Raw genomic sequence first — 21273 nt, 5'->3', positions numbered from 1 at the left:
CTTCCTCGGGCTGAGATGATGCAAGTGCTCTTTCTTCCCCTCCCTCCCTCCCCCTTCCCTTCGCTCCTGCTCGGAAGCAGCCAGCAGGTTCGTAGCATTTTGTGACCTTTCCATCAAACTGCTCGTCTCCAGCTGCGGCTGGAAAAGTGTAGGTGAGATGCTGAGGCTGCTCCGAGGCTGAGGTGGGAGCTTATCCTTCCTCCTGCCTGCTGAATGCCAGGTGCTGGCCACAGTGCCGGCAGAGCCTGGAGAAACAGCAGCGAGATGCCAAACCTACCTCTGAAACTGCAGTGGGGGGAGCACCGCGGGAGAGACGGCATGTTGCTTCCCATGGTGTCAGCGCAGATGGGGCAGATGTAGCTGGCTGGGTGAGGGGTGAAACTCAGGGGGATCAGCAATACATGCAATTCAGGCAGTGAAGCTCATTCCAGGTTTTCCAGCGAGCAAAGCCCTTCAGATGCTTGTTAACAGAGGATCACTCTGCCTGTGATATTTCTGGTTGGTGTGCAAGAATTACTGATTTCAGTGCAATCCTGGTCCTGTTGAAGGGGATTTCTTGGGCATTGTTCCCTGATTGTCTCTGGGAATGGCGAACCCAAGGTATGCAGGACCTGTTTCCTATAGGAAGCTCTCCTCTGTCAAGTCATCTCTGGAAACCCACTGGGGAATGGTTTAGCAACTAGTTCAAATATCATCTGAACTTCCCTTGAGCTGTTCCAGCGTCGGTGACTTCTCTGCACCTCTACAGCTTCTTTCCCACCAAAACTGGCTCGAGAGTTGTAGGACCACGGCTTTGCATTGCCAGCATGGCAACAACAGGCTTTCCCCAGACCTGGGAGATCCAGGCGGGCAAAGATGTGGTGTCACTGGCTGCTCTTCTTTTTCGCATGCTGTAGCGGGACAGGGAGTGCTCTGAACTGCTCAGAGACCTGATCTCTCTCTGGGAGAAAGCAGGAGCAGGACAAGGTATAACTCAAGGCATCTCCCAGAGCTGCAGCCAGAATCTGGCCCATAGAAACTTCCCTAAGAGGTTGTCTAAAATCTCCTAGCTGAGATCCATCAGCTGTGCTGTGCTTATTGATGAACATGGTTGACAGCTTCTCCTCTGACACAGTGCTGTTGTACTCCTGGGTCTGATTAGTCATTGCTTGTCCACAATAAACCCATCCATCTCGCTTACTCTTTGCTCAGCAATCTTCTTTCCCAGGCATTACGTTTTGCAAAAGGCATGTGATTCTCCTTGACAGTGCAAAGTTCTAGCTGTACCCTCGTGGTTCCAAAGGAATCTTGATAGCGGCAATTAAGAGCTTGGGGGGAGGAGGCAAAAACTTTTTCCAGTTTTACAAGGCTGTGATCGGTCTGACTGCAAGGGAATAGCAGTGTCATTTTTCTCCTGTATCCCAGGTGTAGGGATGGAAGTGAAAAAGTCAAAATTGCTTTAAATGGGTCCATGTGAGTATCGTGGACTCCTCTGGTTCCACTAACCTCTATGCTATAAGCTCAGGATTATCAGTAGATAGTTCTCATATCATCTTTGCTTCAGTGAAAAAGGAAGGAGGCTGTTTCTGCAGGGAAAGTCTGCACAGCAAAGAGTTTGCACCAGGGAAATGATGCAAGAAGGACCGGCAAATATGGCAGCAGATTGTGTGCAGTCCTCCTGTTGGCGCTGTCATGCTTGCTCGTATCCAGGCCAAAGCCTACATTAGTTACAAAAGTCACAGGAGGGCCATGTCCGTAAAAAGGGCAAGTCTTGTGATTCCTCGTGCAAGCTTCCTCGTGGGAAGACTGCTGCAGAACGGAGGTGTCACTCATCTCTGCAAGGTCCTGTCATCTCATTATAGATTGAGGGTTTAGCACCATGTGGTAGAAACTGTGCTTTGGATGTCACGGATGAGCCAAGAATTAAGATGAATATAGAACATGTCAGAGCCCAAGAGAAATTTCTGCAGTATTTTCACAATTTCAAATAATAGGGAAATCTGTAAAACTCTGGGTAGATCATGGATAGAATAACAGGCTAAATTTGTTAGATGAATAATTTACTAGAAGTAATTGGCCCCAGTCCAAGAGAGACAGGAGCAAGTCTGGTCTCAGGCTGAGCAGCCTGATGGTTGTCCCTGGCTGGGAGCCGTTCCCTCTCCTGCCACACACTATCATTGCTCCTACACTAAAAGCTGGCTCTTTAGACATGGTGTCTGCCCTCAGGTCACTGTTTCCCATGGCTGCAGGACTTTCTGTAAAGCTCAAGGTCCCCTCAAAGACCAAATAAAGCCCTCAAGTGGGCATTTGTGTTTTCGTTTCAAAGTGCTCCTTTGCTGAGCCAAGCTGGTGAGGTTCACTGGATGTCTGTGGACATAAGCTGGCTCCAGGCTTACAGACCGATCCAGCCTCTTTCTATTCTCCAGGCGGGTCTCTGTCTCTCGGCCTCAGTACCTCCAGCCTCCTCAGTCCAAGTGAATGGAGGAACAGAGACATCTTGACATTGGGGATGGGAAGGGAGATGAGTGCATGTGAAGTCCCAGCGCTGGGAGGAGACGGCAGCAGGCGGCTGTAGCAGTAGCGGCAGGCAATTAACATGATCATGTTTATGAATCTGGATCAGTAATTCCAGGTAAACTCCCCGAGAGCGCTAACACAGGCTAACAATGCCTCCTGCCTGCCCAGGGAGCCAAGCCGTGGGCAGAGGGCTCCAATAACGCCAGTACATTCCTGCTGTGACTCTAAAATGCCTCATTTCCCAGTCCCAGCCTGGACATGTCTCATTTTGTCTCCTATTACCGCGTTGGAAGTTGGAATGTTGCCTATGGAGCGTGCATGGTGCCGTGCCGGTTGCACTGATCGCTGTTCAGCTCTGGCTTCACTTTGCCACGCTAGACAGGGCCTGGCAGCACCCCTCACTCAGCCACTCTGCCCACGCCAGGAAAGGGTGGGCCACCTCCTGGAGCTGATGGGCAGATATGCCATGCAGGTGGGGCTGGAGGAACCATGCCTTTGGAGGGGGGCAGATAGCCCTTCAAGAGAATGATGTTTTTTCACTCTGGTTTCTTTCCACTGTTAGTGTTCGTACCAGGATCTTAGATGCATCACCAGCATTAGCCACATCAGCTCCTTACAGTTCCCCCCTTGCATCTGCTCTGATACAGGAAAGGACCCACGTGTTCGCTATGAGGCAGGAAGAGCCTTGCACATGCAGAGCAGCCTGTCCCACCTTGGCAAGCTGACCAAGTGCAGTGGAGATTACTTTCTCAGCTTCCCAGCTGAGAAAGACTTCTGGCAGTGAGGGACTGATGGTGGGGAAAGAGAACTTCAGGGATAAGATAACTCAGTGAAGGCAGCAGGGGTGCAGCTTTGCCTCTGTGGATGAAGAAGGACCGCTTCAACTTAGAGGAGAGAAACACAAGTACAGAAGAGCTTATAGCAGGAGGGTGTTAGGAAAGGGAGGGGGGCACTCCGCACCCACCCACAGCTGGCCTCGGACCCAGCATGGTCCTGGAGTCTGGTGGCCACCTGACACCTTCCTGACAATCCTCTATGGGTTAGGTCAGGTGAGGCTTCCCTCGAGCTGCTCCCATTGCTCTGAATAGGCTAGCAGAGGAGGAAGGAGGCTGATTTGTGTTCCTCAGGATCTAGAAGATCAAACGGAAATGGGGGAGATGAAGGACCAGGTCAGAGAAGTCCCCAGCCCTTTACTAAACCTAGTTTTCTATAGGAAAATTGGGTCTCAGTGTGAAGGCCACACATAGAAATACCACAGCAGTCCTTCGGTAGGTAGCAGACAGTTAACAGACAGAAGTGATGACACATCATGCTGGAAGTTGTCCTTCCCTCTGCCCTCTTGTTTGGCCCGGATGCTGGGTGTTTGGCAGCACAAGGGCTCCTGGAAGTTTTTCAGGTGCCAGCTCTTCTTGCCAGCCTTGGCCTTCTCCAGGAGCCACTTCCCCAGCAGCATAATATCTAACTTCCCCTTCTGTCTTTAATTAATGCCCTCCTCCTGTGTCCTGAGCTGTACCTCACTGGCAGTGGCTCGCTGGCAGAGAAGCACTTCATGGGTTTCATGTGGCAATAGCTGGACAGATGATTAGAGGAGAGGCACAGATGAAAAAAAAGCAGTAGTGAGTTATGTAAAAGGAGAAGCATATCCTGGTCATCTCCCTGCTACGAGCATGCCCTGGTCCCAGCTAAAGATGTGGATGGGGCCATCCTGGGCTGCAGACGTAACTAGCTGACAGTCTGAGGTCACCGTTACGAGGATACCAGCAAAGATGATTACAGCAGTGCTTCCTGGCCTTTGCCACGATGCATCTTGGAGCCCTGCAGCCCTGAAATCTCCTGCTACCCCATAGCAGAGATTCAGCACAGGAGGCTGCCTTGGGAGCCTCTTTTTGTAACAAACTTTACCCTCAGATCTCTCTGAAGAGGGCAAAGCAATTCATCTTCCATCACCTTGCTTCTCCACTGATGGTCAGTGGCACAGCTCCTGCTCAGTGGAGCTGGGCCAAGGCTAGGGACTTGTCTCAGGTTTGTGGTCAGCCACTTGACCTTGAGTGGCATGAAGGCAAGAAGTCTGTGGAGATTAATTGGTGAACATCAGCCACAGAAGCTAAGGGTTTCTGCAGCTTGTATCAGTGAGGACCTTTGTGAAGAAATGAGGCATCTCTGTAGGGTCTCGGTCAGCTGGGACTAGTACTTTCGTAGTTCCTGCTTTATATCCTTAATGCTTCAGCTGCAGCTCCTCCCTGGAGTCTCCCATCCTGAGCTGACTCATGCACAACCTCTAGGAGACTATACCCCTCCTGGCCAAGGGCTCTGGAGAATATGGATGAGATGTGGTGGGACAGCACCCACCTGGCCTTGAAGGGTGCTCAGTGCTGAAAAGCCGTGCCTGGAAAACAGAAAACCTCCTCCTTTCAGTAAAAGCCTTTCTTTTCCTCTGACAGCTCCTCTGTCGCTCCTTGGACATTGCCTGCTCCACGCACCCAGACCATGGCCCCTCCAACATAGGTGACCTTCTCCTCGGACATGTCCCAGAGCAGTGCTGCTGATCCTGAGACACATTGCTGGGAACGACAGGTTCAGGCTGGCTGAGCACTGGGAGGGGGGGCCTTTGGGGCATGGGGTGCCTGGGCCGCAAGGCAGGACAGCGGAAACTACTGTATGCTGGGGAGGAGGCAGAGGGATGTTCCTGAAGCAGGTGAGGGGAAACGATGGTGCCATATGGTCATGGGGCAGCCCCTTTGGTGGAGAAGGCATATGGCTCCCTGTCTGCTCCCCCCTCAGCCCTGATTTTCTGGCTTACCCCCAGGAGAGCAGTAAGCAATTATGGGCCATGCGGAAGCTTCATTATCACTCTGTCATGGCCTCATTTGATGAGACGTTTTATTGCCAAACTTATTAAAAGTGAAACGTGCAGTTTCTGCGCAGCAATTTCCTGTCTGCAGCAATAAGCTGGGCTGTGCCCGCTGTGTAATAAACAGTTATTTTTATGTACGTCTCTGGCTGGGGTGGTGAGGGGGAGAGAGGGCCCAGTGCACATTAATTGCGATGGTTAATGAGATCTATTTTGGGACGTGCGTACAAGGTGGCGTGCGCCCTCCCCCTGCCACTGCTCTGCAGCTGAGGTGGCCCCTGGTGGCTCTGTGCCCTGGATGCTGGCAGCAGGGACTGGATGATGTCTCCTCCCTGCAGGAAAGGCGGTGAGCGCGAGCATCTGGGCCTGAGCCCACGTGCAGGGGGGTTATTCCAAAAACCACTTGCTGCACAGAAGTTCCTGTCTCTCATCTTGCCCCTTTGCCACAGCCACGAGCAAGCGAGGAGCAGCCGCCGTGGCTGGGACCTGCTGCTGTTCATGTCTCCCTGCCCTGCGCGGCTGGGGCACCCACACCACGAGAGACGCCTGCACTGATCCCTGCCCTTGTCCCAGGCTGGCTGCGGTTTGCACTGCCTATCCTGTACATTTTACAGCTGAGGATTGTTTGGCTTTCTTCACCCTGTCAGCTCTTCCTCTTCCTCCTCCCTGAAAATGCTGGGTCTCGATCCAACCTGGCACACACAGCCCCGAGATCTCATGTGGCTCAGACAACCCACGCAGGCAGAAAGCAGGGACTCTTCCAGGGTGGGAAAATGCACTTCTGTTGTGAAATGTTGTGGTTTCCCTTCATCGCTATTTCAGGGCTGCCTCCTTGTAGGCACCCTGCTCCCCCAGCAAGAGCAGCTCCCCTTCCTCCAGCCAGCAGGACCTCCATCATGGCTGGAGGGAGCCTCAAACCCGGGGCGTTGCCTCAGCCTCCCTGAATCCCTTCTACTTGCATGAGAAACCCTCTGGCTGCACTGGCAGGGGCAGCTGTCGGCCCCTGTGCTGCGACCCCTCGAACAGCTCGGCAGTTGCAGGATGGTGCTTTCATCAATACTGGCACGGACAGTGTGGCCAGGGTCTAGTAAGGATGTCCAGCGCAGTGGCCAGGGCCTAGGCACAGAGCTCCAATGCTCCTTCATGCAATGTCTGCTCCATAAGAGCCCCAAATGAGATGGTTGTGCATGAGAGGCTGCAGGGCGCAAACCAATGTTCAGACTGCGTGTTCCTGGGAGTCTGCTGCCACCGGAGCAGGTGCATTAAATACCATTCTTCTGCATCCAATTGAGGAGCTACAGGTTCATGTTGATCCTCAAGGGGAGATGAGAGACCTCAAACACCAAAACAGTCCTCCTTGCTATGTAGAGCTGGTGAGACCTGCATCCTCTCCTGGACTTCTCACCCTAGACTTCCTCTATGCTGAACACCATCCCGGAGGCGCTGCCCACATTGGCCACCCTGTACTGCCTTGCAAGCACTGCCGCCACATCCCCCACGGGGCTGCCCCTCTGTGGCACTGAGCATGGGGTCATCTGGTCCAGCACCGAGCCCCCTGGACATGCTGCTCACCCAGAGTTGGGAGCCCTTTCCACTCATCCTGAGCACATCCATCAGATCACCTCTGATTTGTTCTCTATGGGGGCTTTCAGCACATTTGATTTATTGCACCTGCTGTCTTGGTTTCAGGACCAAAGTGGTACAAGCTGCGTAGAAAACCTCTTCCGCTGCTTTGGGTGGTGACTCAGAGGAGCCTTGTCCTGGGACCCGAGGGAAGCATGTGGCTCACACCGGACACAGCACCCACGCTGGTAAACCCCCTTCCTCCTTCGGCGTGGGAAGAGTGTTTGCTCTGCTGTGTGAAACTGCTTAGGCTGGGCAGGTGGGTCGATTTTTTTTTTTCTTTTGACTCTGTGTCATCCCCAAGAACCCCAGGGGAAAATTATGAGGTTCATGGGTTTTTTTCTCATTCAATTTTTTTTTTCTCCTAAATATCCCCTGACAAATATCATTTTGTTCTGTAGAAAACAGAATGCCCTATTTAGGTGCAGGATGTTTCTTTTGGTCTAATTACTTATTTTTAATACATCTTTTTTTTGAAACATTTTTTTGAAATGGAACATGTCAAAATTTGATTTACAGAAATCCTGTTTTTTTCTTCTTCTTTTTTCATACCTGGCCAAAACCATTAGTTGTATTAAACCTGGAACTGCATAACTTTTTTTCAATAAACAATTTGTCGGAAAATTTCCTCTTGGCTCTGGGAGCCCTATTAGTTATTTGTTGGCATTCAAAACCCTGTTGGGTATTTCCCATATGACTTCTTCTCTTAACAGCAGCTTTATTGCTCTGGGAATTAACAATGAAAAATGTGATACTTGCTATTCATTGCAGTCACCCCAAATGCCAGTTATCTCATCAGAGGCAAAGCTGACACCAGCTCCGCAAAGCAAAGAGCTCCCAAGCCACCAGGCAACTCATGTCCCGGGCAGTCAGGATGCAGGAGCAGCTCGGGGCCATGTTTCACCCCATACTGCTGTCTGCACTGCGGCAGTTAGAAACACTAAATCCTTGTCCCCATCCCCGTCTCCATCCCCACGTTCAGTGCGGACCCTCCGATGTGCAACTCTTTTCCCTCTCCATCCTCCACGGGCGGCATGTACAGGATACGCTGTGGCTGGGGCTGTTTCATCCCTGACTTGCTCCCTGCGTTGGCCCCTGGCTCAGAAGCCCCATCGGCCGCCCCCGTCCCTGGCCTCCCCTTTCGCCTGGCACGGCCGCGGGGCTAGGTAAACCCCCTCAGTCACCAGCCCCGGCTCCTCGTTAATTTGTATTGCAGTGTGTGTCGCGGGCTGATGTGTAATTAGAGCTCCTGAAGCCTGTCTCATGCTGTAATTGCCATGACAAGGGCCACAGCATATCCGCTTGTTAATTAGTAAACCACAATATCCCGGGGGCTCATTGAGAGCTGCCTTAATTGTATTTCAGCTGGAACAGAGGGATAATTACCCTTCACTAGCACTGCCACTTTTTAATTCTTAAAAAAAAAAAAAAGAAAAAAGAGAAAAAAGAAAAAAGAAAGAAAAACCCAAACTGAGCTCTTCTTCCTCCTTGCATTCACTTCCTCTTCCTCCCCTCTCAGCAGCACAGAGAGCTGGTTTTGTCCCCAGATTAAGGGAAAAGGATCTGCAGCTGAGCAGCACGCAGGGCAGCAGGAGGGGAACGGGCAGCCAGATGCAGCCACAGGTTTGTGTGCAGACACCTTGGCTTTGCCAGAGGACATCCTCCTGCTCTGCTGCCCACACTGCTGGTGTGCAAGCTTTCCCTTATCAGGGGCTTGACCCTAGGTTGGTAGAAGATCTCTGATAGGCTTTGTTTTCTATGCAAAAACTCCAAAAGGTTGCTCTGAGGCCATGGCCTGCGTTCTGCCATGACAAGGAGGTGTGAGTTGGGGTCTCTGGGCTCCCTGCTGGACCGGGGGACTCCAATGCAAGCAGGAGCTGCTGCTTGCTGTGGGAAAGAGTGTGGGTATCTAGCTGGCCTTGGCATCTAACCTGAGGCTGCAGTAAATCTCTCTGCGTAGGGCTCGCGTGCACACTCAGCTGCCATTCTGCTCTCAGAGCTCATCTTGATGCCCTGGAGCACGTCCTCACTGGCATGTGCTCTCCATCCCCCTTGCAAAGATTTGCCTCCTGTTTTGCCAGTTACAGGCTATTCTATTCTGGCTGAAACCATCCGGCGAGAGGCAAAACCTCTTTCCATAGCCTTTAATGGCATAAGCCTGGAATCCAGCCCTTTAAAAAACAACACTGCCGAGAGCACTCATATTTCATATCCCTGATGCAGCTGGAACACCAGCACTGAGCAGGACCTCAGCGTGCTCGGTGTTGCACGTACAGCACAAAAAGGGGTCTTTGGTCGAGATACCTTATGCTAGCAAACAACCACAGCAGCAGGACTCCAGCACTGCTTGGCTTTGATGGACCCTAGAGACAGATCATCTCTCTTTCAGATTCCCTTCTTGGCAAACCTCATCTCAGTGGACAACTGAGAGTCTTCTGGGAGTCAGTTAAAAGCTTTTCCGTCTTTGCATGGAAAGGCTGTCTCTGTAAGGTATGAATGTGTCTGCATCTCTCTTAGTGGTCTTGAGGGGACCACCAAAACTTTCAGTCATGAGCATGAGATAAAGGAGCACCCTGAGGCTCAGTGTCACCCTTCTGCAGTCGGTCACAGAGAAGCCAGAGCTCTCTTTGTGTGATGCTATAATGGAACAATTAGCTGGTCTAGGATCTTGGAGGGATATTAAACGGGGAAGCGATGCTAATGCAGGATACCTATCACTTTTCCTATAGTTTTTCCAAAACTGATACAAGTTGCTCAAGTGCCATCAGCCTGCTGACTCTTGCCGTTCAAAAAATTGCATAATGGACAACTGGCCTTCGGAAGACAGTTTGTGAATTGGTTTAAACAACAGATCTCTCTCTCTCTCCCGGGAAGCTACATGGAGGTCAGCCTTGAAGAAAAGATCAGTACAGCAGCTCCAAGCATTAGCAGGAAGAAATAACTGAAGCAAAGAGCCTTGAACATAATTACAGCCTAAGAGCTGCGGTGGGAACTCAGCGACCTGAACCTATCTCCTGGACTTTAGTGCAATCAACAGATTGACACTGCTGGGTCCTGAAGGCTGGTTTTTGGAAACCATGCACCAGGGTTGAATGCCAGAGCAGGCAGAGAAGCAACACAGGTGCCTGTTCCAAAGGTTGGAGCTAGAAATGTGTCTCAAATGCCATGGAAGAACCAGATGGAGGCAACCACTGGAACGCTCTGCATGTAATTGAGGGCACCTTCAAGGGTGAGCAAAAGGTGGCTGCCCGCGTCCAGGACACTGTCTATTGCTGCTGCAATGCAAGTCACTGTCATTAGAGCTGGGCATGGAGTTTATAGCCGAGTAACCACAACAGCTTTGCACAAATTAAACAACATACTGCAGGTTAATTAGATTTCTTACTGCAGCCTCAATTAACTTAGCCTTGTCATCTGCTGTCAGAAGTGGATGGAGCCCCTTTGAAATTCACAGCCTTTATCACTTGGAGATGTGGATAGCTAAACTTCTCCCTGGGCAACAATGCCTCTGTGTGTGTGTGTGTGTGTGTGTGTGTGAGCATGCGCACATGAGCATGGATGGGAGATGCCATATTCCCTTCCCTGGAATCCCCCTTACTTGGTAGATGAGAGTGGTTGGAGATGCAGTTGCCTTCCAGGAGTGCAGGGGCCAGGGTGGATTTCCCCTGCCGACATTTCTAATCCCATCCTCTCATAAGATAATCTTTAAAAAAATACATATTTTGAGGAAGCATCACTTTTCCATTGTTCTATATGGAGGAACTAATAAAAAGAACCCCCCTTAACAAAATCTGAGAATGTTGGTTTACGTTTTTAAACCAATTTCCTTTGACTATGTCAGTGCCTGTTTTGTGTTTGCTCGACAATTATGTGGCTAATGAGGACAGCCACAGCTACATTAGACAGGATTAGGAAGAATAAGGCTACAAATGCTTCAGTGCCTAAGACAACCACTAACTAATGGATGCTAGGAGGGCATGCCCCAAGAGCAGGTGGCTCCTTGCAGGGTTCCTTGTGCCTTTCTGAAGGAGCTGGAGCGGGCAGTGCGCAGAGCAACCATAAGGTAACGTAGTCTCCTTGTCCCATGCGCTGCATGGCGGTTACGCTCACCAGAAATGAGAATGTTTCCTGACAAATCAGGAAAAGTATTTAGGGAAATGCATGCTGAATGTGTGACCCTGACCATTTCTCATGGAGCATGTGGCCTTGTGGGAGGCTGTCCCACAGAGAGAGAGAAACCAGTCCCCTGAAGGAGCAGGAGGACCTAGATCCCGAGCGCTACCATCCCCAACTGCCCTGTGTCGCTCAGCAAAACATGTTCAAAAGTGCCTCCCCACTCAGAGGCTCAGAGACTCCTCTGCAGCAGGGCCCTAGCGGGACATAGCCAAGAAATGGATACTTTAGCTGAAACCCTCCTGTCCTTACTCTGTTACTGGCAAATGGTCAGCATGGCGCTCTGCTCACCATTTCAGCAGCTTTAAGTCTATCTTCTGTCCCTTTAAGAAAGAAGGATAGGGTAAGAAAACAGGTACTAGCAGTAGATGAGAGAGATGCCTCGTACTGCAGCGAGACCGTGTTTCCTGGGTCACCCAGGGAGATGCAGACACCAGCAGCCAAACATTGCTTTCTGATGTCTCCTCCCCGCTGCCTCTCCATCAGCTCTCCAGCCGGCCGTTCAGCCATGCATCAGCTCGCAAATCAATCAGCCATCCAGACTCTTCCTTTTGCACTGGAAGTCTGCTCCAGTGCTCCCCGCAGGTGTCATAAGTCATGTTCAATGAATTCTTACAACCTGCCTGAAGGCATCCCGCTCCCTCCTGGGCTGCAGAGCAGGGAGCGCTCCTGGTCAGTCAAGCAGAGTTGTTTTGCTTTTACCCCTGTGGACCCACTTCCTTCTGAATTCTCCCATCTCTTCATCTGTTTTTTACATCATGCTTGTACGAAAACATCTTGGCCAATGTGGTGTGTCCTGGACCAAATCAGGGTATTTTCTGTGATATCTCCTTGCTCTGTGCCAGCTCATGTTTGCGCAAATGGGCAGAAGCACAGTGGGGACTGCACTCCCGCTGCGCAGAGACACTGCCACCTGAGAGCATCGAGCCAGCTCAAGAGCTGAGCAGGACATCATCACGAAGCTGAGATTTCAACTGACGTTAAAGCACCTTTCTATTTGAGCCCCTCAATATGCCCTCTGGTTGGATGCTGTTACACCAGGGCACAGAGCGTAACATCTCGTCCTCAATTTCCTCTCCAGAAAGAGGGTTCCATTGCATGGTCCAGGTGAAGGTGTAGTCTTGGGAGAGAGAAGGCTAAACACTCATTAACCAATGTGGCAAATAATTTCTACAGAAAGGCATTGGTCCAGAGGCTGGGACGCAGGCAGCTGTGACTGTATAGAGAGCCCTGCTGCACCGGCAACATCTGAGACTGCCTAGGTGGGCAGTGGGAGGTTTTATGGCCCTCATTCCCTGCGTGTGATCTGCTGACTTTCCCTCAGTCATCCGTCCGGCTGCAAAACTGAGTAATGAACAGAGATTTCACCCCAGGCCAGTGACTGTGCCCAGCTAAGTGTCTCCTAGGGAGTGAAACAGCCCAGCTGGAGCCTAGCAGGGAGCAGGTACCCGCAGGAGCTCTAGGTTTCACAGCTGTAATGGGGCTCTGGGTGCATGCATCTCCTTTGGGACTAGATGTAGCAACACACACCACCAAGTAGTTAAATAGAAACATCCTTCCTTGCCACTGCCGTCAAGGAGCTCTTGTCTTTCCTCCTGGTTACTGGTGAGGTACAGCTGGCTCCTGGGCTTGTTGAAGAGAGGAGTACAGATGAGGTCTCTCCTCGGTTGGAGAAACCAAGAGAAGAACAGCCTGCACGGTACTTGGGCCTTTCAGGGCAAGAGTTAACCAGCAGAGGAAAGAAATGAGCAAGTCCAGGCTGCATATGGGCTCAGGACCTTTGGACGTAGCTATCATTTTACACCAAGAGACCAGGGCAAGGCTCTGAGAAAGGGGCTAGGACAGTGGTAGGAAGCACCTCTGAGGGAGCAGCCTTTCTGCGAGACACCAAAGGTGGGTTTTTGAGCCCCCTTTTGCAGAAATCATGGCAGGTCTTTGCAGACCAGCTGCAGAGATGCACGAGAGATGGGCAGAGAGGACCCGAGGAAGCAGTCGCTGCTTTCCCTTTCCCTGCAGCTCTGGCCTCGCTGCCTGGGAAGAGCGTCCTCACCAACGTGGTCTTCTCTAGAGCCCTGCTCTGCTGGTGGGAAATGTTTCATGGGACTAAGGTATGTCCTGAAGACACAAAATCCTCAGCAGCGTGTGCTGAACCCGACTTTCAAAGGGCAAAGTCAGGAGCACTCAGCTAGAGGGACCGAAGGACACTCATATGCACCTTGGTATAGGCACTTACATTGGGGGTTGGGGGGACCTGGTCCTCTCTCTTCCTCCCACCCTTTCTGTTGCCATTTTCATACCATTTTCTGATTTTTCAGCTGGTCCTATAGTCTCAAAACTCCGTCTCAGCATTGCAGTCCAGTGACCTATAGGGTAATGCCATAGCCCAACAGCCAAGGAGAGGAATATCACAGCTCATGGCCCTCCCCATGGGAATACCCAAAATCCTTTGCTGACACCAGGCCGACTCTGCTCTGTGCCCACTTTAGGGCACAGCCCAGAGTTAACAGACCAGCCCTGGGCGGTTAACATCAGGCACAGACCACGGTGCCCCAAGGGCCCTTGCTTGCCCCTTCCATCTCCCCATCGCAGGCATGCTGGCCTGCCTGCGTTTGCGACCCGAATTCTTGGAAAAAGATGGCATGTGTGCTGAAGAGCCTCCCTTGAGCACAGCAACTGAATCTCACTCCAAATGACTAATTTGTGCCCTAATTGGTGTGGAAACGAAAGCCAGAATGCACTGGAATACCGAGAAGTAAAGCTCTCCATCTTGGCTTCCTTCAGGGAAATGGTCTTAATTAAGAGTCTGTCTTGCAAAGAGAGATAATTTCCAGCTATGTGTTGAAACAGGAGCCAGGATGGAGGTTGCGGTTGAGACCAGCATCTTCTAGTGGGGTCCATCTGGCTGTTGCAAAGGTGAAGGCAAACCTGGGTTTAGGTCCTTCGGTCCTCTGTGCATCTCCCAAGACTGGCAAGCATCCCCTCTCCAGCCCTGGGCCCCTTCCTGACACTGCAGTCCTAGCTTCAGCCCTGGAGCCTTTACAGCTCCGTTAGCGTTCCTCAGCCCTAAGAGCATCCCCTCTCCTGTTCTTCCGTGCATCAGGCCCATCGGCAGCAGCTCCCAGCAGGAGCACCTCCATTAGTCGCAGGAGACCATTTTACTCCGTGTGTTTCTCCCCAGCCGGGTCTGTGCCATCTCTAGTGCTCAGGTGTTGACTTGGCGCCCATGGTCTCTGCCAGTATTTGCATTACGGGTATGCAAACTTTGCGTCACTAGTCGATTGCTCTCGAGTGTGCTGCTGGGGCTTTTCCCTGGTGTCTTTGCCTGGGATAAGCAGCTGTTTCCCCCGCCCTGCAGCGGGGGACTCCTGCCACCTGCGCAATGGCTGCACCCACACTTCTGGAGCAAGCGGGGGCTCGGTCCCCTTCCCGCCCTCTCGGGTGTGCCTGGAGAGCCAACGGGAGCGTCCCCGTGTTGCTGTACTGGCCGTGCCGGGGCCCACAGCACCATGCTGGCACCGTGAGGGTCCCCCAAAAGTCTTCACACGGCAGGGCCGGGGCTGGTCTGGGCTCTGGAGACCACTGCGCAGAGACGCTGGACCTGGTTGTTGCTGCCTTCGGCACACCATCAGCATTGCGAAGCCCCAGCCCCTTCCCCACGGCCTCGATGCGCACAGCTGTTCCCTTAGAAATCGCTGTTGCCATGGTTTTCCCAAAGAAAACACATCTCTCCCCACCGCCACCACTCCCCACCGCCTTAACCTTGTGACAGCAGCGATGACGCGGCTCCCCGAGAAAGGCCACTTCACGTAACTATGGAAACAATTAGCTTTCTCTTGATTTTACCTCGGGGGTTATGCTAGCGAGACAGACCCACGTTTGTTCTCCTGGGACCAGGTGCTTCGCCGGCCGTGTGCCCACAGCGGCGCAGCCCCGGGAGCATCCTGGGCAGAAGTCTCACCCTGACACAAGGATGCCCCAAATGCCCTTCTCTCCCGGGAGGCAGGGACACGGCCCAGGGTCCTGCCGGCAGGATGCAGCACTAGGACTCCGAGCAAGCCCTGAGCAGGGCTCCGCTGGCCCGCCGTCGCCGCCCAGGGGCAGGGAGCTGGAAGAAATCGGATTCACCCCATTTCCAGGGATGGGTGGGAGCATCCGTCCCCGAACCTGCTCCAGTGGGGCTGGGGGAAAGCAGGAGGGAGGGAAGGGGCAAGGAGGGAGGTGGCGGCAGCAGGGCACATTGACGGCGTGCCGTTGATGCAGCAGCACGGAGCAGCGTGTGCTGGAGGAGCCGGCTGTGATTTCGGCACCCGCTCGAGGGGGGCTGAAGCGAGGTGTCTCCAGCGCCACTCCGCAAGCTGGGAACGCCGCGGCCATCCACAGCCTGGCTGACAGCAGGCTTCAACAGTGCCTCTGCCCTGAAAAGTGGCTGGGTAAACACAGCGCAAAGCCGTTCCTTGGATATATTAGAGTCACAGCTGCTGACTGCAGTGCCTAAAATAAGCGTTTGCCTGCTTTTTATTTCTCGGAGCCCAGCAGAGCCCACTCAGCTCCAGGAGAGGAGCCGGAGTCTATTCTTAGCCCTGCAGAGCCCTCGCGGTGCTGGGAAGGGAGCGGAGTCCTTGCGAGCACCGCGGCACGTACCAAGGGGTTGCTGCGTCCCACGCCGTGCCGGCTCCCTCCGGCACGAGGGGGGTACGAGAGGCCGGCCTGGTGATGGGAACGGCCAAGGCAGGTGGTGCCCCGATGGGGGTCACATCTTCCTTTGCAGCTGAGGGGGAGCTGGGAAGAGAGTGGGCGGGAGGGATGCCCCGGCACCTTTCCTAGCATCGCTGCGGGATTCAGCAGGGGATTTATCACCGGTGCGAGGGGGGGCTCGAGGACCTGCTGGGGTGATGGGCCCCCTTCTCCCTTTGGAGCATCCCAGCAGCGCTGTGCAACCCCACGGCACTTGTCCCCCGTTGCGTAGCTGAGGCCGGGCGGACGCTCTGATGGGAGTTTGATGCTAATCCCGGCTACTTTGTACTGGATCCTCCTGGCTGCAGTGAGAACGGTGACCTGGGTCATCCTCCCGCTGCTGCTCCCAGCTCCCTGCACCTCCGGGGAGCGGAGGCGCAAGGGGGATTTTGCACAGCCCCTGCTGAGAGTCGCCCCTTGCCGCAGCCAGGCCAGCGCTCGGCCCCGCTCTCCATCCCCAGCCTGGCCAGCACCAAAGTGCAAAGACGCATTGCCAGAGGGCGAGGGTCGGGGGGACGGTGGGGACGACCTCGGCGTGCGGCACCGGGGCCGGGGCCGGGCCGGAGATGCCCAGGCTCCTTAGCAACAGGTGTTGCCACGTAATGGAGTCCTTTCCGCTCGGCCTCCGCCGCCGCCAGCCTTATTCGCGTGGCCATAAATAATTCAATTTTCTCATTCATACACACATGAACGCTGCCGGCCGGCGCTCCGAGCCCGCTCAGCCTCCATCTGTCCGGGGGGGAAAAGGGGAGGCAGGGCCCGATAATAAACTCTAACGTTTGTTTAACATGGATGAGCGAGGCCAGATGGCCTGAGGATTTGGAGGTGGGGATGGCAAGGAGCCGGGGGGATGCTCCAGGGTTCGACGGCGCCCGGGTCCATCCCTGGCGTTTCCACCTAGCTCAGTCCCCTCTCGCTGCAGTCCCTGCTGGGGGCAGAGAGGGCAGCCTCAGCCCTCCCCATCTCCTTGCACCCAGCGCCGTCCCTTATCGGGGCTCAAGCCAGAAACGAGCACGTTTGGCTCGAGAGGGCCGTTGCTGTGCCGTGGGGGAAGAGGCTGAGCGCATCCCACTGCCCGCGGCCGGAGGATGCTCGCTGTCCGCCCCCGTGTCCCGCGCTGCTGCGAAGGGAGAGCAGCCCCCGAGCCCTGCCTTTGGCAGAGATAACAACCCTGGCGAGCGGAGAGACACGCTGCAGATTGCAAGTGCAATTAGTAGGCTCTGTGCCACCCTCTCGCAGGGGGCCTGACGAGAGAAAACAATAGAATTAGCGGGGTTAATAGGCTGGGCGTTAAGAGCCTGCGTGTTATTGCTGAGGAGCCTGCGCCTGCTGAGCGCACACATGCTGATCTGGGCTGGAGACGCAAGGGAGGGTTGTTACTGCCTGGTGGCATCGTTTCCTCCAATCCCCCTGCGGATTCGGCACAATCCAGCCCAAAGTGTGACAAGGGCAGGGAAGCTGGGACCTTCGTCCCCTCCTTCCGGGCTCCGTGTTTGGACGGCGAGAGCGCGTGCTGTCACTGTGGCCCCAGAGGCCGGCAGCCTGAACCACTGAGGGGGCAGATATAGGCACAGAGGAAACACATCAAGCGCTGAGAAACCAAGGAACAGTGCTTGAAGACCTAGACACGCTGAACAGGTCACTTAACCTTAACTCTGCCTCTCTTGTGCCTTAATCTTGTACTCTTTGCAATTGCACAACTGCATTTTGTTTCAGCGAGGCCCTGGCCCTGTTCGGCGCGCAGGTCAGAAGACACCTGGTGAAGTTTAACTAGAGATCACATCCCTACTTAAGGCAGCAGCAAGCCTGTGTTTAACTCTGAGCTTAAGTACTGCCTTAGACAGAAGCCTGCAAAATAAGCAAAGGATACGCTCTGCTTTTAGACCCTGTGAGGAGGGGGGTCAAGAGAGGAGCACACGCCACATCGTCATTATCTATCATCCAGCGCTAGGAGTTATTTCCTCTGTGAGAATGCAAAGAGGTGTCTGCAAGAAAGTAAAAGTGCTTGCTAGGGGGTAACCGGGATTGCAAGCCAGCTTCCACGCTGGTGTTTGAGTGCTGCAGCATATTTGGGTATGACGTGTGCATGTATGTACATTTGGGGGTATTCTGCCCAGACATGAATTCTCTTCTGGATACCTCTGGAATGGGCTCTCAGGGGATTTTGAAGCAGTAAAAAGAAATCATCGCAATATCAGGTTCCCTGGACTATCAATCCTGGCCAGCCAGTACTCAGCGACTTTTCCTGCCTGTTGTATTCTTTCCCCTGCTCTGTACATCTTTTCAGTCGGACCAAGTCCATGCCTTGTGCTTTTTCAACTCGATTCCAGCCCCTCACACATTGTCGCCCCACCGCAACAACAGTCAGCCCACAACCGTGGCTGTCGAGTGCTAAACTAACTCCAACTTTCTGTGCCTACGGCTCAGACACCGCTGCCCCACAATGCGCCGAAGGATGGGGTGACCCAGGCCCAGCCAGACTGCCCTGGTGGGTCTCCCCCCGCCCATCCTGGCACCCGCCAGCATCTCCAGGAGGCTCTGATGACCTCCCGCTCCCCCTGCTAGCCGCAGTCCCGCACTACTGCTCAACGCACAGATAGCCTCAGTCATGTCACCTCATGCTGGAGGGTTTCTGGCTGTTCCCCTGCAGGGTCTCATCATCCCCTTGAGGGAGCTGAGCCAGTGCCATCTCAGGGAGCTGCCCTGGTCCGGTTCTCGCTACGCAGGGAGTTGCAGGACGGCTCCAAGCTACACCGAGGACAGCAGGCTGAGCAGTCCCTCCTGCTCCCGCAAGCTCTGCCTGGCCACGGGGACCAGCCAGCACTCGGCAGCCCTCCACCACCACCTGCAGTGCAGCCCTGGCACCCCAGCTCCCGATGCCCTCTCCAAGAGCTACCCCAAGGGCAACAGCCACCTCCTCGCAACAAGCTCCTCATGGCATCTCTGCTTTGTCACCCCCTGCCCACCCAGAGGAACTTCTCACCACCCTCGCACCCATGCACAGGGGCCGCTTGGGGATGGCTCGACCCCCACACCCCGTCCCCCGCCAGGTGCTTCTGCAAGGCAGGTCTGGCCAGGTTTGCCACCTCGCAGCCCAGTGGATACACAGGCAGTGGCTGGAGTTAAACTGGCTGAGCCAGCAAGCCTTGGTTTTGACGGAGAAAGCAGCAAAGACAGCAAAGCCACACAATCTCGCAGCAGCTGCAGGAAGGCGCAGAGGACGGCGGGTGCTGTGACAACCAGTCTGAACCGCTAGGCAAACCCCCGTTGCAGGTGGATGTCTGCCCCACCGCCGCTTCCCCGGCTCTGCCCCTCCAAAATCACCCAGAGACAACCCCCACCAAGGCCACGTGCTGGGAGGCTCAAGCTGTGCCCGTGCGTTTCAGCTGCTGCCAGGGGAAGCAGATGTGCAAACTCCAAGGTGCGGTGCTCTGGGATTTCCACTCAGACAGAGAATTCCACCTATCCGACAATTTGCATTTTGCCTCTTCCACTCCAAAAGCAGGCCCAGCCCAAGTCCTCAGCAGCTTTTGACAGATTCATGGCACAAACAATGCTATTACTTATTCCCTCAGATCCCAGCACTGCAGAAAAGTATGCAGAGAGCCCTCCAGCAGGTTCATCTTTGCAAGGACGCCTGGGACAGCTGCATCCTCAGCTGGGCAGTGGGTTTTGCCCAGTTCCTCTAGGCTGCAGCTGGGAGAAGATGCTCTACAGAGTAGCTAGAGCACAATCGAGCCTTCCGAGTCTGCCCCATGCCCACAGGACATCTGCCCCTCTACAGACCGCAGAAACAGCCCAGGGAAACATTAGCCACAAGGTTTGCCCCCAGCTGCCTCGCTCTCTTCATGCCCACTCCTCTGAGACCACTGCCTCTTTAGCTGGTGGGGGTCTATGCAGCCTCCTGTCGAGCTGGGGGGATCCACAGGCACTCACGGGAGACCTGGGCTCAGGAAGCAGGGCTCCCGGCAAGGGATTGCCTGGTGGGCATCTCTAAAGAGTTTGGCAACTTGCCTGGGAACCACTTGGATACGTCCTGTGGGATGGGTTCCTCTCTCAGGGCACAAACACACAAATCCACCCTCATGCATCTTCTCCATCCCGCTCTGAGCCTCTCCCAGGTCCCAGACCCTTTTTCTGCCCCGCTCCCTGCCAACGCATCCAGGAGACACTGAAATCCACAGCCAGAACGAACGCGAGGCACTTACCTGCCGCTCACCCCCTGCCTGCTTCCCTTCAGAGATGGGAGGGCACTGGGAGAAAGCATCGCAGCTGGGAACCGGGCAGACACGGTCCTTCCTTCCTCAGGCGAGGGGGCAGCTCCTCTCCCCTGCTCCTGCCTGCTCCTCTCCCATGCATCTTGGCTCCCAAAGCACCGCAGCAGCCACCACCTCCTGCCACGGCCCCGAGCCCCTCGGGGCTTGGCTGTATTGAGTTTCGAGCGCTTGGCATCGCACCAGGTCGGTGTGCTGGGCCCCTTCGGCACAGCCCCTTGCTGGGGACCACAGCAGGGGAAGGAGATGTCAAACGCTCTTTGCCTGAGGAGGTGCGTGGAGGGAAGGCAGGCGCTCGGCCAAGGGGATGGGAGAGGTGGACACCTTCGGATGAGGTCTGGGAAAGCCAGCTCGGAGGTGACAGCAGCAAGCTGAGTTGCGCACCCCGGTTTCTACCCGGGGCAGCGGCATCGCAGCCCTTCGTGGGAGCGGGGATCTGCTAACCCATCTGTCACCTTGTTAACCCAGGGGTTTCCTCACCTCCCGGGATAAGCCCCGCGCCCTGCCTGGAGGCGAGGGCACCCAAGGGTGCCGGGACCTGCAGCCGGGGGGGCTGGCGGGTGCGGAGGGGCCCCGTCCGCGACGGGTGCCCCCCGTGAGCCCGCGGGTGGGCAGGCGGGACGGCGGGCAGGGCCGCGGCCACCTCGCCTTTGTCACCGCCGCCTGACAATGGACCGTCCCCTGACAATGGACCGTCCCCTTTGTTAGAGCCCGGCCGGGGGAACGTGTCCGCCGCCCGCACCCCGCCGCGGGCGATACCCAGCCGCGGTGCGTCCCTGCTCCCCGGGGAGGGGGTCACCCCGGGGCGGAGGGGGACCCCAAAGCCAGCCTGGGGTCGGGGCCGGGCCGGGGCGCAGCCTTACCTTGGCGGCGTTCGGCGGCGCGGGCAGCCCGGCTGCCGCGGGGATGGGCGCGGGGTGCGCCAGCCCCGGCCTCCTGCCCCGGGAGAGCTGCAGCGGAGGAGGAGGAGGAGGAGGAGGAAGGGGGTGAGGGGATAGGATGGGGGCTGCAGGTCCCCCCCGCTTTATCAGGTGCGGAGACAATAGCCAGGGCTCCTGTTGCAGCTGCAGACTGTCTCTTTAAACCCCTCACCAACCCACAGGTGGCCTGTCACCACCGTGG

General features: G+C 54.9%; 1 long non-coding RNA gene across 1 annotated transcript; it reads right to left on the bottom strand.

Moving 5' to 3' along the window:
- Positions 1-64: 64 nt before the first annotated feature.
- Positions 65-21233, bottom strand: LOC138068917 (uncharacterized). Its single transcript, XR_011143779.1, has 3 exons — positions 21015-21233; positions 20086-20372; positions 65-4882 (listed from the first exon to the last, which is right to left on the bottom strand). It is a non-coding gene; the product is annotated as an uncharacterized lncRNA (long non-coding RNA).
- Between the last annotated feature and the right edge of the window lie 40 nt (positions 21234-21273).

This window comes from Struthio camelus, chromosome 12 (assembly GCF_040807025.1).
Source record: "Struthio camelus isolate bStrCam1 chromosome 12, bStrCam1.hap1, whole genome shotgun sequence".
In the NCBI taxonomy this organism is placed as follows: domain Eukaryota; kingdom Metazoa; phylum Chordata; class Aves; order Struthioniformes; family Struthionidae; genus Struthio; species Struthio camelus.
Note: the sequence above shows the minus strand (reverse complement) of the source record. Positions and strands in the feature narration are given on the sequence as shown.